This window comes from Carlito syrichta, unplaced genomic scaffold (genome assembly GCF_000164805.1).
Source record: "Carlito syrichta isolate Samal-C Ts95f unplaced genomic scaffold, Tarsius_syrichta-2.0.1 Scaffold135714, whole genome shotgun sequence".
NCBI classification, from domain to species: domain Eukaryota; kingdom Metazoa; phylum Chordata; class Mammalia; order Primates; family Tarsiidae; genus Carlito; species Carlito syrichta.
Window position 1 is genome coordinate 122721 of NW_007079810.1, and position 7894 is coordinate 130614.

Sequence of the window (7894 nt, forward strand, 5' to 3'; positions counted from 1 at the left end):
ATCATGGCCTCAACTGATAGTGAAATGATACAAAGACCCGCTAATGTCCATCCATATTGCTACAGCCCCTAGAGAAGGGCATAGCAAGGGTTCAAGAACTCCTGCACATTCCTGAGCACATTACTGAGCATTCCCTTGTTTTCTATGCACTCCCAGTAAGTAGCTTCAGGGGACCCTTGACTTCCCTGCAGACTATCCCCAGAGATGTGAATTCTTCCCTTTCTTAATAGCCATAGGTTTGAGCAATATAGTTTCAATGTAATTGTAAGTCTTGTGATTTGCATAACTTTTGCAATGCATGATGTCATAGGCCTTGTAAACTTTCTTTGCTCTAAATGTCACTATCTAGACCAGGCTTGGCAGCTCAGCCTGTAATCCCAGCACTTTGGGAGGCCGAGGCGAGTGGATTGTCTGAGCCCTCGGGTCCAAGACCAGCCCAGGCAACTTGGTGAGACCGCAACTCTATAATAAGTAAAAAAAAAAAAATTAACTGGGCATGGTAGCACACACCTGTAGCTCCAGCTATTTGGAAGGCTGAGGTGGAAGGATCGCTGAACTCTAGCACTCGATACTGGGGTGGCTGTGAGTGTGCCACGACACTCCAACCTGGGCGACAGAGTGAGACTCCAACTCAAAAGAAAACATCATTATCTAAATGCAAAATGTAGCTGTAACTTAAATTCTATACAATACTCCACTGGTCATGTGGCTAATGTATAGGTACCGACAACTCTGGACTATAAAAGTGGACTGCAAGGCCTGAAAGGTGGGCAGAACCATTTTAGAAAGACCTCGAGTCTGGCTCGGCTCCCTGGATTCGAAATCAGAGATAAACTACTTTCTACCAGTTCCCTGTCCCTTTGATTTATCAGTGTTAAGGGAGAGCAGCCGAGCATTATTGGACCATAACAGAAGGATAAAAAATAAATAAATCTGTTCACTAATGGAGGAGGGAGAGAACGGGAGGAGAAGCCCAAGATGGAAACTGTCAGAATGGTTTTTGCTTGATAGTTTGATTGTGAAGCTATGTGCGTATTTTACATGCTTAAAAGCCAAATTAACAACATAAAAGCTAGGCAATCCCTCAAAGTGAAAACTAAACTGGTGGAAATGACTCTGGGTAGAAATTTGGTGGCATAGTGACACAGAGGAAAATTATTTCAAGTTATTTCGCCTGTGTACTATAACTGGACAACTCTAGTGAGATATATTCTAATGATGGAAAAATTTGAAAGAAATCTTAAACTGAATTCAATTCTGTAATTCATAGTGAAAACAATTGCATTACTATTTTGAAACAAATAGTAAGTAATTATGCATCAGCATAAGAGAAGGAAGTACAAATATAAAACCCAATGCATTTAAGTAAAAGCCCAATAACTTTTAATTTGTGTGAGAATTACTAGTATGAATTCAGGAAAAACATTTCTTTTTCTAAAAAATATGTCTTTTCTAGTTCCATTTGCTAACCATAGGAAAAAACACCCTTACTGCTTAGACTTTAGTCTCTAAATACCATTTCTCATTAATGTGAACCGGGACTCCTTAGAGAAATGCTGGACTTCAGGTCTGAAGTAAGGATTATACAAAATTAGCCTGGGATATTACTTATGCTGAAACTAGGAAATGATTGGCTACTACCAGGGTCATATCAAAAAGTCATAGGAGCCAACTTGGAGGGGCTATTTTGACCAAAAATGGGACATTTGGTACATCAAAAAAATGTGACTGCAATGGGTTGAAAAGCTTAAAATATATAATAATTCACATTTGATGATACTTTAAAATATTTTATTAATCTACTATGGAGGTTGCCAGAGCACTAGCTCACAAAGCTAGTATACAAAATAAAAGAATCAAGTACTATTCTGCTCCTAGATAGGCAATACTTAAGGGTAACCGAATAACTAGTGACAGAGTTTTCTTCCTTATAGAAGAATTATAACTAAAAGAAAATGCAGGAGGGATGAAGACGTTAAAGCATCACAATTCTGGACTGCTTAGTGAGATGACTTCCCAAGGCAATGGTTGTCAATGAATACTAAAACCATTAGGTGAAAGGTTGATTGATGGGCAACTTGCTAACATGTGGATGAGGCTGAGGACACTTGAACTCACTGACCAATCTGTAAGCCACTGATGGTCACACAGGCATAGAATCTATAAAACCTGTTAAAATGTGCCACTTGCTGGGTGCAGTAGCTCATGCCTATAATCCCAGCACTTTGGGAGGCAGAGGCGAGAGGATTGCCTGAGTCCAACGGCTCGAGACCAGCCTAGGCAACTTGATGAGACCTTGTATCTACAATAAATTAAAAAATTAGCCAGGCACTGTTGTTTCAGCCACTTGGAAGGCTGAGGTGGAAGGACCGCCTGAGCCCAGCTGGCTGAAGCTGTGGTGGCTGTGAGCGTGCCACTACACTCCAGCCTGGGTGACCTAGAGAGACTCCTACTCAAAAAAACAAAAAAGAAAAGGAAAAAAGCACCACTTGATCACTTGATATAACACAATATGAATTAGATGCATCACCCATGAAGCAATCTTGCCAGAAAAGTGTAACCTGAATTTACTCAAGATTCATTTTCAACTTTATAGGAAATAAAGGATTTAGAGTTAAATGACACCAACAGAAAACAGATTCAGAATGTGGACATTCTACACGACAGCATGTCTGATCTCCAAAGAGTCTACCTCATGTAAAAAAGAACAAAATTTGAATAAATTAAGTTTGAAGGCTCTAACTGGCTTTTATTAGGGATTCATAAACTTGGCAGCCTACAAAAGAAAAGGAGCTTTGATGAGCTAAATAGACTGGCTCAGTTTTATGGGTAGAAAATAGCAGAGGACGTCAGGAACAAGGAAAAAATCATCAGTGGATTATGCCAAGGTTACTTTCCCTTATAGGGATATAGGCTAAATCTTGTTGACCTCATGGTATTTGGCTATCATCTGTCTCCTGATTTCTGGGTAGGTCAGATTTCTCTAGTAAACAACTTAGGATGGGGTTTGAAGACCTAGAATTTAACGAGTTGACTCCATTTGGGTCTGCTCTTTTTTATAGCCTTAATTAAAAATTGGTGCGGGAGGGGGACTGTTATAGGATGAAAGAAACAATAACCAAATACAAAGCAGAAATTTTTTTTTTTTCTTTTGGCTAAAAAAAATTTTTTTTCTGAGTTGGAGTCTCACTCTGTCACCCAGGCTGGAGTGCAGTGGCATGCTCACAGCCACCACAGCTTCAACCTACTGAGCTAAGGCGATCCTTCTGCCTCAACCTTCCAAGTAGCTAGAACTACAGACACGTGCTACTGCACCTGGCTTATTTTTTGATTTATTGTAAAGACGAGGTATCACCAAGTTGTCCAGACTGGTCTTGAACCCCTGAACTTAGGCAAACCTCTTGCCTCACCCTCCCAAAGTGCTGGGATTACAGGCTTGAGTCACCATGCCCAGCCTGAAAAATGTTAACTGCGGTTGCAAAAACATCTATATGAAGTAGAAATGGATTTCAATAACATTAGTAAAAAATATGTTCTAGAAAGTGGAGATAACTGGATGTAAAATTCTGGCAACAATTTAATACAATAGTCCCAGATGACTAGGCTGAGACTGGCACCTAGTGAGGATGAAAGCTTTGTCTGTGGGGCATTTTGAATGATACCTGGAGAAATATTACACTCTGCATAAACCAATTTGAGTTTTCACATCTGTTGTAAAGTTTCATACAGTAAAAGTTTTTTTCTACATGCCCTTCAATTTCACAGCAAGAGTGGCAGAGAATACCTAAGCACAGAAGAGAGCATTCATGCAAGATCTAACTCCTTGATATAATAATGTGTATAACTCAAAATGAATACACTATCGTTACTTCTAGGGCTTTTTGCAACTACAAGTTGGTGGTTACAGAAAGCATGGCCCCCAGTATTAACATCTAGAAAGCAGTCACCACCTTCTGCATGTGTACTCTTTTTGTGTTTTTTCTTCCATTTTCTTAATCAACTCTGCTGTTGTTGCTGCTTTTTAGCAAAACTGGTAAAAACAAAATTGTAGTCATTGAACATAGCACTCTGGTAATCAAGACACTTAAAACTTTCAATCTTCTGGGATGAAGAAAGCACCATGCAACATTTAGAACTCTGATTAACAAACAAGGTGGTCACAAATTTTCCTGGTTTAAAGACTTCTACAACTTTTCCGATCATGTCATCATAGGAGGTCTGACTTAAGTTTGTTTCAAAGCTAACGGAAGAAAATTCTGGTTCTAGAATGATGTGAATAGTCCAATAAGTTCCATCCGATTTCATTCCATTCACTGAATACCACAAGGATTGAACAGTGTGGTATCAATGACAGAACTTGGTATCAGGTCACGAATTCCACTCACACGAGTGACATCCTATGCAGAAACACCATCTTTCATGTAGAACTGGTTCATGACTGCTGGGTCAGCCTCGCTCCCCAGATTCTCCAGGGTTCAATCTGGCTGACTGATTACCCAGCTCTCTGGGAAGTCCAGTATATGTAAGTACCAACAGTCAGAATTCATATGTCCCATACAGTATGTTGCTCTATTTGGAAAAATTGCATTAAGAAACTCTATTTCTTCCTGGAAATTCCAGTGTGGGTACTCTTAGTGAGAAGTTTTCATGAAATTCTTATGAGAATAAAAGAAGCTTTGAATTTAGTCAAACCCACTGTTATCCCTAGCAAGCTTCAACAGGGGAGCCAGCACTCTCGGCAAGAGAGTGGTACCCCAAGTCTTCAAAATGAAATGTCTCTTAGAGACAAACATGCTTCTCTCACTGAGTACATAAGGTTCCTGCTTGTCAATTTTTGCCACACATGTGATTGAGCACTGCACATCCTTCAAAAGTATGTCCCACTCAGATCTCAGGATGGTGTGAAGATCCCCAGAACCTTGGTTTGCGTCAGGTTGTTGCTGGGAGAACCAAGCCTCCAGCAGTTTCTTGGTCCCGTTGAACAAGTGTAACCTACAATGAAGTCCATGAACAAAAAAATAAAAAATATGCAGCTTCCAACCAGGTGTGGTGACTCATGTCTGTAATCCCAGCACTTTGGGAGGTGGAGGCGAGAGGATTGCCTGAGCCCAGGGCTTTGAGAACAGTCTGGGCAACTTGGCAAGACCTCATCTCTACGATAAATCAAAAAATTAGCCAGGTGTGGTGGTGCATGCCTGTGGTTCTAGCTACTTGGAAGGCTGAGGTGATAGGATCGCTTGAGCCCAGCAGGTAGAGCTGCAGTGGCTGTGAGTGTGCCATTGCGCTCCAGGCTGGGTGACAGAGAGAGACTCCTGTTAAATAAATAAATACATACATAAATAAATAAAGAAAAGAAAAAATGTGTAGTTTCCATCACCATGAAACTAGCGAGCAACCAACTACCACAGAAAATCAACTAAAGTAGACCTCTTCTCCCACTGCCGCACAGCCATGGATTATTCCAGCTGTGTTTCTAAAGTTCAGGTCCCTTTTTTTTGAGTCAGAGTCTCACTCTGTCACCCAGGCTGGAATGTAGTGGTATGCTTACGGCCACCGCAGTCTCGACATGCTGGGCTCAGGAGATCCTCCCGCCTGTCTTCCAAGTAGCTGGAATCACAGACACGCGCCACCATGCCCGGCTATGCTATAATTTTATGTTAACTTTTTTAAAAGAAAGGACGAGTAAAATTTTCCCGGCTTTTCATGAGCGAAAGTTGAACGTGAGTCTGTCGGAAATAGAGACAGATACAGTTCAGTCTCTTGTCGTCCACTGCTTCTCCAATAGAGAGAATAGAGAGAGCACTAGCTAATGTTGTCGCCATACTGTATAAACCAAATTGGAAATTGTGGTTGGATCCCAGTTTTAAAAAGTCATTTGTAAAAGATATTTTGGAGACCAGTGGGGAAGATTGAAAATGGTCTACATACTAAATGGTGTGGAGGAATTACTGTGCATTTTCTCAGGTGTGTTAAGGGTGTTGTGAATGTGTTGTCCTGAGGCGAGCCATGCTGAAGTACTTCAGGATACAGTGTCTTGGTGTCTGCAGTCTACTCTGAAATGGTTCCAGAGGGGAAGAAAAAAGGAAAGAAAGAGGAAATATGGCAAAATGCTAAAATTTCAACAGAATGAGAGGATACGGATATTATTTGGATTATTTATTCAACTACTCTGGATATTTGTGTGTTTTTTTAAATAATGAAAAGGTGAAAACAAAAGTTGATGCCTAAGAAAGTGACTCATAGAGGTAATGGAAGGTGACATTTGGTCAAAGAGCTGAAGAACAGGAAGGGGCCAATCATACACAGAGGAGACAAAAGAACACCCAGACCGAGTGCAAGTGCAAAGATCCTGGGGTAGGAGTTAGGTAGGAGCCAGCCAGCACCCACTTGCAAGCTGTGTGGGTGAGCTTTCTCAAAAGCAGATCCCCCAGACTCAGTAAAACTTTCAGGTGACCGCTGCCCCGGCTGACATCTTGACTGTAACCTCGTGAGATACATTGAGTCACAGCCATCCAGCCTCCCCACTCCACTGTGGAGATCCTGACCCACAGACTTTATGAGGTAAGAAATATTTATTGCTCTTCCAAGCCCCGAGGTTGTGGGGTAATTTGTTGTGCAGCGGTGGGTAAGTAACACAGCTTCCATCCCATCTTCCAGGACTTTCCTCATCCTGTTCCCTCAGTCAAAACACCTTCCTGCATTTTAAACCTCTCTTCACCCTCCAAGATTCACCTAAGGGAGTGATTCCCAAACTGTGCTTCATGGCCAGTGGAAGAGGGTGTGTGAGATGATTTTAGGGGATTGCACTTGACTGTTTTTTAAGGTGTTCCTTGCTATGCTTTTGTTTAAGTGCCTATTAGAGTAAAATGATTGGAAATATCATATTAAGATACGGCTAAGTGAAAATAATGAGTAGTTTTATGGAAAAATTTGAGTAAATAATAGTGCAAGGGATAGTTGGAGAAGTGGACCTTAAATAGCTAAGATGTGGAAGCCCATGAGTAACAGCATCATTTCCTCTGGGAACCCTCCCTGCCCACCCAGATGAGCTGGATGAAGCTGGTTTCACCCCTCACTAGACTCCCAAATGTCTGCTCGGCCCAGGACCTGTCTGGTGGAGGGACACCTGTGGTGCTGTGGTCTCTGCATCTGATCTGAGCTGGAAGTCTGCAGGGCAGGCCCTAGGGAAGGGGAGATGAATATCAAGGGAGAAAGCAGGGCATGCTGGGATCCCAAGCGTAGGGTGGGCCAGAACCCACATCTGTTCTTGCTGCCTTTGCCTTGGCAGTGTGGGTGACCTGCAGGAGTAGCCTCTGTCACAGAGCTGAACACACACTTGGTTCAGAAGATGGAGAAGCTGAAGTTTTTGTTTAGTAAATAACTTTATTATTATACAAAACCTAAAAAATGTTTTTGAGTCAAGGTCTCATTCTGTCGCCCAGGCTAGAGTGCAGTGGCATGTTCATGGTTCACTGCAGACTTGACCTTCTGGGTTCAGGCAATCTTTCTACCTCAGCCTCCTGAGTAGCTGGGACTGCAGACATGCACCACCATGCCTGGATAATTTTTTGTTTGTGTTTTTTGTTGAGATGAGTTCTTGCTATTTTGCCAAGGCTGGTCTCAGACTCCTGGCTTCAGGAGGGCCTGGTGAAGGGGGAGCAATTTCAGGCCTGACTGCCACTCCAGATTGACAGGGTAAGTAAGCATATGAGCACCAGCTGAACAGGAGCTCAAAGTTTCTGACCAGACTTTCCCAGCATAAGATGCAAAATAGCTGCTGCTTTGGGCCGAAGTGACTCATAGGCTACCCTAACTGGGTAGGGAGTTCTGAGAGACAGAGTTCAGCCAAGTATGTTCACAAAGCCACCCCACACTCTGCAGACCTGAGCATACT

The 7894-nt window shown here is 42.1% G+C and overlaps 1 pseudogene; it reads right to left on the bottom strand.

Moving 5' to 3' along the window:
• Positions 1 to 3996: 3996 nt before the first annotated feature.
• Positions 3997 to 4970, bottom strand: LOC103250939 (annotated as a pseudogene).
• Positions 4971 to 7894: the final 2924 nt, after the last annotated feature.